Source organism: Phacochoerus africanus, chromosome 10, assembly GCF_016906955.1.
Source record: "Phacochoerus africanus isolate WHEZ1 chromosome 10, ROS_Pafr_v1, whole genome shotgun sequence".
Taxonomy (NCBI): domain Eukaryota; kingdom Metazoa; phylum Chordata; class Mammalia; order Artiodactyla; family Suidae; genus Phacochoerus; species Phacochoerus africanus.
In genome coordinates, this window is record NC_062553.1 from 72,825,208 (window position 1) to 72,836,356 (window position 11,149).

At 36.5% G+C, this 11,149-nt stretch overlaps 1 pseudogene; it reads right to left on the bottom strand.

Annotated features, from left to right (window-relative positions):
* Nucleotides 1-6,143: 6,143 nt before the first annotated feature.
* On the bottom strand, nt 6,144-10,872 carry LOC125137446 (graves disease carrier protein-like; annotated as a pseudogene).
* Nucleotides 10,873-11,149: the final 277 nt, after the last annotated feature.

An 11,149-nucleotide genomic window follows, 5' to 3' on the forward strand; every position in this document is an offset into this window, starting at 1 on the left:
TTTATTGAAGTGTAGTTGATTTACAATGTTGTGTTCATTTCATGTGTACCAAAGTAATTCGGTTATACATGTACTTATATCCATTCTTTTTCAGATTCTTTTCCCATATAGGTTACTGAATGGAGAGTATCCTGTGCTATATAGTATGTCCTTGTTGATTATCTATTTTAGATGTAACAGTGTGTATATGTTAACCCCAAACTCCTATTTTTTTATTTTGGCCGCACTTGTAGCATGCAGAAGTTCCCAGGCCAGAGACTGAACCCAAACCATAGTAGTGACAATGCCAATCCTTAATTGCTATGCCATCAGGGAACACCTCAAACTCATTTATCCCTCCTTTTCCCCTTTAGTAACCTTGAGTTTGTTTTTGAAGTCTGTATGTTTGTTTTGTAAACAAGTTGATTTGTATCATTTTTTAGATTCTACATATAAGTGATATCATATGGTAATTGTCTTTCTATGTCTGACTTAACTTCCTATAGTATGATAATCTCTAGGTTCATTCATGTTGCTGCAAATGGAATTATTTCATTCTTTCTTATGACTAATATTCCAATGTATATGTGTACGACATCTTTAACCTTTCCTCTGTCAATAGACATTTATATTGCTTCCATATCTTGGCTATTGTAATAGTACTGCAATAACTACTGGGGTGCAGGCATCTTTTTGAATTAGTGTTTTCTCCAGATATATGCCTAGGAGTGGGATTACTAGATCAAATGACAGTTCTATTTATAGTTTAAGAAACCTCCATACTGTTTTCCATAGTGGCTGCATCAATTTACATTCTTACCAGCACTATAGAAAGTTTTCCTTTTTCTCATCAACAAGTCACCAGCATTTATTCTCTGGAGACTTGTTGATGAGGGCCATTCTGACTAAAAAACTCACTATAGTTTTGTTTTACATTTCTCTAATATTGGCAATATGGAGCATCTTTTCACGTGCTTTTTTGGCCATATGTTTCTTTGGAGAAATATCTATTTAGATCTTCTGCCTAGTTTTCGATGAGGTTGGTTGTTTTTTAATATCAAGCTGCATGAGTTGTTTGTAGATTTTGGAGATTAATCCCTTGTCAGTTGCTTCATTTGCAATTATTTTCTCCCATTCTGTGGGTTATTTTTTATTTTGTTTATGGTTTCCTTTGCTGTGCAAAGGCTAAGTTTAATTAGGTCACATTGTATATTTTGTTTTTATTTTCATTACTTTAGGAGGTGGATCTGAGGATATATTGCTGTGATTTACGTCAAAAAGTATTCTGCTTATGTTTTCCTCTAAACATTTTATAGCATCCCATCTTACATTTAGGTCTTTAGTCCATTTTGACTTTAGAATATTCTTATACTATATACAAAAACAATCTCATTCTTTTACATGTAGCCATCCAGTTTTCCCAGAACTGCTTAATGAAGAGACTGTATATTCTTGCCTCCTTTGTCACAGATTGACCATAGGTGCATAGGTTTAATTCTGAGCTTTCTATCCTATTCCACTGACCTATATTTCTGTTTTCATACCAGCATATACTGTTTTGATTACTATAACTTTGTTGTATAGTCTAAAGTTGGGGAGTCTGATTTCTATAGCTCCATGTTTCTTTCTCAGGATTGCTTTGGTTATTCTGGGTCTTTAGTGTTTCCATACAAATTTAAAAAATTTTTCGTTCTAGTTCTATGAAAAATCCCATTGGTAATTTGATAGGGATTGCACTGAATCTGTAGATTGTCTTGAGCAATATAGTCATTTTTGACAATATTGATTCTTCCAATCCAAGATCATGGTATATCTTTTCATCTGTTTGTGTCATCTTTGATTTGCGTCAGTGTCAAATAGTTTTCAGAGAACAGGTCTTTTGTCTCTTTAGGTAGGTTTACTCCTAGGTATTTTATTCTTTTTGATGTGATGGTAAATGGGATTATTTCCCTAATTTCTTTCTGATCTTTCATTGTTAGTATATACAAATGCAGTCAATTTCTGTGTATTAATTTTGTATTCTGCAACTTTACCAAATTCATTGATGACAGTTTCCTGGTAGCATCTTTAGGATTTTTTTAGGTATACCATGATGTCATCTGTAAACAGTGACAGTTTCACTTCTTCCTTTCCAATTTGGATTCCTTTTATTTCTTTTTCTTCTGTGATTGCCATGGCTAGGACTTCCAAAACTATGTTTAATAGTAGTGGCGAGAGTGGACATACTTGTCTTGTTCCTGATCTTAGAGGAAATTCTTACTGATTTTCATCATTGAGTATGATGTTAGCCATGAGTTTGTCATATACGGTGTTTATTATGTCAAAGTAGTTTCCCTCCAACCGACTTTCTGGAGAGTTTTAATCATAAATGGGTGTTGAATTTTGTCAAAAGCTTCTTCTGCATCTATTGAGATGATCATATGGTTTTTATTTTTTAATTAAAAAAATTTTTTTGTCTTTTTGTCTTTTCTAGGGTTGCACCTGCAGCATATGGAGGTTCCCAGGCTAGGGGTGTAACCAGAGCTGCAGCTGCCAGCCTATGCCACAGCCACAGCCATGTGGAATCCAAGCAATGTCTGCAACCTACATCACAGTTAACCTACTGAGCAAGGCCGGGGATCAAACCCGCAACCTCATGGTTCCTATTCAGATTCATTAACCACCACACCACAATGGGAACTCCTATTTTTTAATGTGGTGTATCACACAGATTGATTTGCAGATATTGAAAAATCCTTGCATCCCTGGGATAAATCCCACTTGATCATGGTATATGATCCTTTTGATGTAATTTGACTTTCTTAATTTAAGCATTCATCAGTGTAAAATTCCCTACATGAAACTACACATTTCCATTTTCATTTATTTTAAGATCTTTTTTTTTTGTCTTTTGTCTTTTGTCTTTGTTGTTGTTGTTGTTGTTGTTGTTGTTGTTGTTGTTGCTATTTCTTGGGCCGCTCCCACGGCATATGGAGGTTCCCAGGCTAGGGGTCAAATTGGAGCTGTAGCCACCGGCCTACGCCAGAGCCACAGCAACGCGGGATCCGAGCTGCGTCTGCAACCTACACCACAGCTCATGGCAATGCCGGATCGTTAACCCTCTGGGCAGGGACCGAACCCGCAACCTCATGGTTCCTAGTCGGATTCGTTAACCACTGCGCCACGACGGGAACTCCCTATTTTAAGATTTTCTTAATTTTGCATTTGATTTCTTCTTTGGCCTACTGGTTGTTCAGGAGTATGTTGTTTAATTTTAACATATTTTAATTTTTCAGTTTTCCTCCTGTTGTTTTCTAGTCATACCATTTTGGTCAGAAAAGACACCTGGTATAATTGTAATATTTTACTCTTGTAAAATTTCCTGCAACTTTTTTCTTTACCTATCATATGATCTGCCTTGGAGAAGGTTTCATATGTACTTGAGAAGAATGTATATTTTGCTGCCATTTGATGCAATGTTCTGTAAATGTCTGTTAGGTCCATTTGGTCTAAAGCATACTTCAAATCCAATGTTTCCTTACTGATTTTCTGCTTAGATGATCTATGCATTGTTTTTTTTTAATTTTTTAAATTTTTATTTATTTTTTGTCTTTTCTAGGGCTGCACCTGCAGCATATAGAGGTTCCCAGGCTAGACGTCTAATCAGAGCTGCAGCCACTGGCCTACACCACAGCAACGCGGGATCTGAGCCACATCTGCAACCTATACCACATCTCACAGCAACACCAGATCCTTAACCCACTGAGTGAGGCCAGAGATTGAACCCGCAACCTCATGGTTCCTAGTTGGATTCGTTAACCACTGACCATGATTTGAACTCTGATCTATGCATTGTTGAAAGCGGGATATTGAAATCCTTTAATAATTATTGTTTCCTCTTTCTTCCTTCATATCTGTTGGCATTTGCTTAATGTATTTAGGTTCTCTGTGTTGGATGCATATATATTTATGACTATTACAGCCTTTTGATGTGTTGGCCCTTTTATCATTATACAATGACTTTCTTTGTGTCTTATAATAGTTTGGATTTAAAGTCTCTTTTGTCTGATACAAGTATAGCTACCCCTGCTCTTTTGGTTTCTACTTGCATGGAATACTTTTATCCATCCTTTCACTTTGAGCCTACATATGTCCTTGAAGCTGAAGCAAGTCTCTTTTAGGCAGCATATATTTGGGTCTTTTTTCTTTAATCCACCCAGTCACTTTTTGCCTTTTGGTTGGGGAATAATCCATTGCATTGAATGTATTTATTGATAGGTAAGGATTTTGTATTGCCATCTTGTTAACTGTTTTCTTCATTTTATTATTTCCTTTGTTCCTTTCTTCCTCTCTTGCTGTCTTCCTTTAGAATTGCTAATTTGCCATAGTCATAATTTGATTCACTTCTCTTTATCTTGTGTATATCTACTACAGATTTTTGTTTTCTGGTTATTCTATGGCTTTCTTGAAATATTTTATAGATATGAGTCTATTTTATGCTGATAACAAAACTATGATTGCATACAAAAACTCTACACTTTTACTCCCCCAAACACATTTTGTTTTTAATGTCACAATTTACATCTTTTTTTACCGTATATATAGTAAAAATTATGTAGCTATATCTATTTTTAATACTTTTGTCCTTTAACTTTTTGAATAGAATTTTTAATATCCTACATATTCTACAACAGACATAGAATGCAAAATTTTATTTGAAAAATTTGTCATCTTTATTTACTGACAACATGACTGAGATTTTATATATTTAAATTATCTTGAGATTTGATAATAGTATTTAGATACATGTAGCCCAGAAATGAAAATACACAAAATAGTTTTAGGAACACATATATTTTTACCTGTGGGTACAATTATAAAACATAAAAAGATCCACGTATTTTTTTTTTCTTTTTAGGTTTGCACTTGTGGCATATGGAGGTTTCCAGGCTAGAGGTCAAATCGGAGCTGCAGTTGCCAACCTGCACCACAGCAATGCAGGATCTGAGCTGTGTCTGTGACCTGCACCACAGCTCATGGCAACGCTGGATCCTTAGCCCACTGAGCAAGGCCAGGAATCAAATCCGTGTCCTTATGGATACTAGTTGGGTTTGTTAACCACTGAGCCACGATGGGAACTCCTTATTTTAAAATAAAGACTTTGAAAATGAAACCAGTTCATCTTATTTGGCCACACCCGTGGCATGCAGAAGTTCCCAGGCCAGGGATTGAATTTAAGCCACACTAGTAGTAATGTTGAATCCTTAACCACTAGGCCACCAGGGAACTCCAGTTCATATAATCTTTAACCAAGGTATGATGATTCTTTCACATAAAAAATAACAATTGAAGCAGACATAAGATACTTAGGACATTAGAAAACTATTTTACAAATTGTTCTGAGGATAGAACCATAACTATTCTCTTCCCTTTCTCATGCTTATAATAAAACATATATAGTAAAACATTAATGAACACAATAAATTGAATTCTTACATTTTAAACCATTTTAATATAAAGGATAACAATTCAAATGATGTTTTACATTTATACTTAAGTTTATATTTCACTAAAATTATTTTACATGAAGAACTAATTGCTATATCATGCCATAATACCTTAGAAACATTCTTTGATGTTTACATCTATATTAACGGATATTTCACAATCCACTTAGGTTTTCTACTACATATCAAATCATCTAAAAAAACAAATCTATAATCTGCTATGAGAATAAAAGATATTCAGTATTAAGTTTCATATAACTGAAAGTTTCAGGTCTCAACATTCTGCTGCAGTATGACCAAGCCTGTCTTATAATAATAACTGAGGTCAGTCTTTGATTACATGATTACAATTAAAAGCTAGGAACAACATTAATAGCAATATCTTAAGTATAGCTGAATTACAATATTGTGTTAATTACAGGTATGCAACAAAGTGATTCAGTTATATATTTTTTTCAGTTATTTTCCATTATAGGTTATTATAAGATACTGAATATAGTTCCCTATGTTATGCAGTAAATCCTTGTTGTTTATCTGTTAATCCCATACTCTTATTTTATCCCTCCCCCTCTCCTTTGCCCCTTTTGTAAACATAAGTTTATTTTCTGTCTGGGAGTCTGTTTCTGTTTTGTACTTAGATTCATTTGTATTATTTTTTAGATTCCACATAAAAGTGATATTACATAGTATTTGTCTTCCCTGGCTGAGTTAAACTTCGCCAAGTACGAGATATTGTTTACATTATTGTTCCAGCAACACCACCACAAAGTAAGTTTTCAAAACTCAGATATCAGGATTGTCTGAAGGGCTTCCAGGAAGGGTGGGAACTTGGGAAAGCCCAACACTCTTTAAGCACCAAAAGTAAAAAATGAAACACCTGTATGTGGAGCCATTCCTAATACGGGAGGCTTCAGGCCTCAAAAAATGCAAAGAAATCACCTTCCTTTGCATAATTTGTTCTGAATGTATGAATAACTCCTGTATGAGTATCTTCTCTTTCACCTGGAATGATAGGTATACTCTAACCATGTCAAGAAGGTAAGTAAAGATAAACTGCTGTTAAACCTACCATGCATCCAGCGATTAATCTGTGCATAGACCAGAAACCCACAGATATGTAGTAAATGTTTTATAATGCTCATAAACTGGATTGCACCGTAGCGGAAGATGCAGATCGTTGCACCATTCCCTTTATACAATCCAAAGTATCCCTCCTTGGGGGAACAAAATATTTGTAATGGTGATTGTGAACTTGGGATAAAACCTTTACACAATCCACAGAAGGAACTGTTTTGGCACAGCATCTGGCAACACCCCTGGCCAGGAAGAAGCACAGCCAGTAGACGTTCAGGCCTGCAGTGGCCCCTCTGTCACCGGCTGCCTGAGGCATTGCTGGAGGTGTGTGAGCTGCATGAGGGCCACCTCAGGAGCATGGGGCACCAATTTACAACCCAAGAGCCCTCAACATGGCTAGAGCAGGCAGTGACAAGGCACGGACTGCTGGGCAGGCAGGGCAGAGTCTGTCCTTTAACTTTTATACTAGAGTTAAGTGGTTACATATCATAGTTTTAGAGTATTCTGAATCTGATTGGATCCTTACCTTTACCAGCATAATACTTATTTTCATAAGCTTACATCTCAGCACCTTTTTGTATTAACTTGAACACCTTTTAGCCTCTCTTATAAAGCAGGTATAGTGGTGATAAACTCCCTTAGCTTTTGGTTGTCACTAAAACTTTATCTCATCTTCATTTCTGAAGGACAACTTTGCTGTGTAAACTACTCTGGGTTGGCAGTTTCTATGTGACCATGTTGGTGCCTTGATCTTAGACTTCCTTGCTTTTAGAACTGAGAAATATGTTTATAAGCTACCCAGTTTGTGGTATTTTCTTGCAGCAGACTGAATGTACTAAGACAGTGTCCTCAAAAGAGTATGTCAATCAAAATGGAATTGTTTAAATTCTTTTTCTCGGAGTTCCCATCGTGGCTTAGCAGTAACGAACACGACTAGGATATGGGTTTGATCCCTGGCCTCACTCAGTGGGTTGAGGATCCGGTGTTGCCATGAGCTGAGCTGTGGTATATGTCACAGCTGTGGCTTGGATCCTGTGTTGCTGGGGCTGTGGTGTAGGCCAGCAGCTACAGCTCTTGATTTGAGCCCTAGCCTGGGAACTTCCATATGCTGCAGGTTCAGCCCTAAAAAGACCAATAAATAAATTTTTCTTATGTCTCCCCCACCCTTTTCAAATATTACACACTATGGCTTTGGTGATTGTTTCCATCACTACTTTTATGCACATGTATCTATCTCTTTATAATTTTTTCTAAAATGATCAGTATAGTCATAATTGCACCTGTTAAACACTTCCCCGTTGAACAGGACATGGACCAGTTCCAAGGCAGTATATACAGTTATGCCTCAGTATTTTAAAAATGCTGTATAAAACTGGATAATATGGACATCATGATATTCTTTAAAAAAAAAAATTCTACATAATGAAACCTTGGCTGTGCTCAGTTTTTAGTCCTTGTAAGACTGTTCACTGGAAAAATTACAAAACTGTATAATGATATATGTATCCTGTGAGTGTGTATATATATATATATCTTATATATATACACACATATATGATTCCTAGCAGTGCAATACAATCCTTTCAATTCAAGGAACTGAGATCCAGAGGGCAAAAACTTTATCTAAGGCCAGATTTAAACCATACTGACGCCAGTGATCATAAAATTTCCATGAAACCCTGCCAGCCTTTCAGCTTATGTAGTTAGTAAGGAAGAAAGAACTGTTATTTATGTGATTGATAGATTTCTTGAGAATAATTTTAAAAATTCAGGGCAGTAATTTTTATGTATTTTCATCTTGTCACTCTAAGTATGGTTCTTAAATGTCAGGGACTTTTTTGTTGACAGGATGAAGATTTACTATTTCTTTGTAGAACAGAGAATTGAGCCCTTGGGATTTCAGATCCTTTTTTTTTCCTTCTCTTTCTTTTCCTTCCTCCCTCCCTCCCTTCCTTCTTTCTTTCTTCCTATTTCTCTAAGGCTGCCCATAGACATAATTTGAGTACTTTGGCACAATAGCCGATGACACGGGGATACAAACGTACTCTGAACAGTAAGAGAGACCACAAGGAAATCAGTGCTCCATAGTAGAGACAGGGTCAAATTGATAGCATTGCTGTAAGAGAGGATGATAGTCAACTCTGCTTGAACATTGACATAGTGGGTGATGCTTGAGTTGAGAATTGATGGATGAGTATCAAGTATGGAGGGCATTCTAATCATAGGGACCAGTGTGTTTAAGTGCTTGGTGTTCCAAAAATAATTGGTACAATCATGCAAATGTCTATTTCCATCCTAGGATTGGCAGGAGTTGCAGTGGGAAGTAAGAAGAAACCAAGTCACAGAAAGCCTGTCCCCTGTTAAAAGCTTGGTTTCTCTGCCTCTAGTCTTGTCTCACATTGCAGTAATCATCTAGATGAGAGATAAGGGCCTAAACCATGGAATGGGACATGATAGATGTAAGAGATTTAAAGACTGAACCAGTGCCAGCTGAAAGTTAGCCAGAGTCCCAGTTCTGTTGAGCCTCAAACTAATTGGCAGCCAAGAGATGGGAAAATTGGTAGTTATCCAATTTCTTGTCTGATTCAAGATTTCCTGAGTTACTTGGTATATCCATAGCTAATACTCTTTTTCAGGGACAATAGTAGGCATTTAAGTACACTGCCAATATTCCTGCTTCTAAATTTCTTTTCAGGAATGTATACATGTATGTGTGACTGGGTCACCTTGCTGTGCAGTATAAAATTGACAGAACACTATAAATCAGCTATAATGGAAAAAATAAAAATCATTATAAAAAAATTTCTTTTCAAAATAGTGAGAGCAGTCAAAACTTAGAAACCACAAACCTAAAGAAGTTATGGGTTAGGGGTAAAGTTCAAAGCTTGAATCCTGGTCATTCCTAATGTAAAAGGCTGCTAGGACTTGAGTCTTGGTACAATTTATTTCCAATGCAAAGGCACATGATGGAGCTCTATTTTGACCATACTATATTATAGTGACTGAGTTATACCAAGCTAATCTTTTTGCTTATGTTTCAAAGAATAGTGTAGAGGCATATTAATACCATCTACATCCCTAAAATTCTCCCCTACCTTTATTCTCTGTAACTTCACCAACATGACAGTTTGAACTGTTCACACCAGCAGATTCTGACCAATCAACTGCAAAAGTCTGAATGACATTCAACTTAAGATCTAAAAAAGAATGGAAATGTGCATATGTATAACTCACTGTTGTATAGCAGAAATTATCACAACATTGTAAATCAACTATACTTCAATAACTTTTAAATGAAAAAAACAGTCCACTGGACCTCGTAAACAGAAAACGAACTTAACTCCATGAGCTAACCAATACCTTCTTATTTTTTAGGAGCAGGAGAATGGGGCTCAGAAAATGGGTAAATAGAGGCAGCACTGAAAACCCTTCCTAAGAATCAACTGAAGATACAAGTGTCAGTGCTAGGACCTCACATAGCTGCCAATTACACCATCAATAATTTGGCACAAACAGCACCAACAAATAATGGCACTGGAGAATTTGACACTTTAATTAGTGGGTGTAGCTGCATTCAAAGTTTCATATAAAAGCACTTGATTAACTGAACCCAGGTCATGTGCCCATGCCCAGCTGCCAAGATGACAAGGAAAAGTTGAATATATTTTTGGACTTCTGTGTTTGTAAGAGGTAAGTTCTATCAGACACCAAGTCTCACACAGGACCCAATAAGAAGGGGTTCATGATGGCTATATATTTATTGCCACATGAATGCTGCATTAAAAACTACCCCAGACTTAGTGGCTTAAAACATCCATTTATTATGCTCACAAGACTCAGTGGGTCCACTGAGTGGGTCTGCTGAGTTTAGCTGGGCAATTCACTTGGTTCTGGATGGGCTTGCTGTTGGCTAGTCTAGAATTTTTTTTACCATAATATTTATACCCACATGAACTTTATTCTTGAAACAATACATATTTTGATGGTGCTGTAATGACAACAGCTAATATATATGGGTTTACTGGCTCTTTTCTATGTACTTCATCTTCCAATCAGATTCCCTGGGCACATCCCTAGGTATCACTAGGCCTGGGATTGTCACACTGTCAGTTCGACCTCATCCAACCAGCCAAGGTCTAGAGTCAAGAGATGGAAAATTGTGATTCCTCCCATGAAGAGATAGAATCTGACTGATTCCCAAAATAGCCTCAATTCTCTACCTCTCATATCTATGCTTTTTAAAAAGTTTTATTGAAGTATGGTTGATTTACAAGGTTGTGATAATTTCTTTTGTACGACAAAATGATTCCGTCATACGTAGACACATACCCATTCTCTCTGATTCTTTTCCCATATAGAGTTCTCTGTGTTATACAGCTGGTCCCTTTTTGGCCAATCCATATACTTCAGTGAGCATAGGCCAATTCCAAACCTCCAGTCCATCCCTCCCCCCACAACCTGTCCCCTTTGGTAACCATAAGTTTTTCGAAGTCTGTGAGTCTGTTTCTGTTCTGCAAGTAAGTTCATTTGTGTCCTTTTTGAGATTCCACATATGTGATATCATATGATGTTTGCCTTTCACTATTTAACTTCACTTAGTATGATAATTT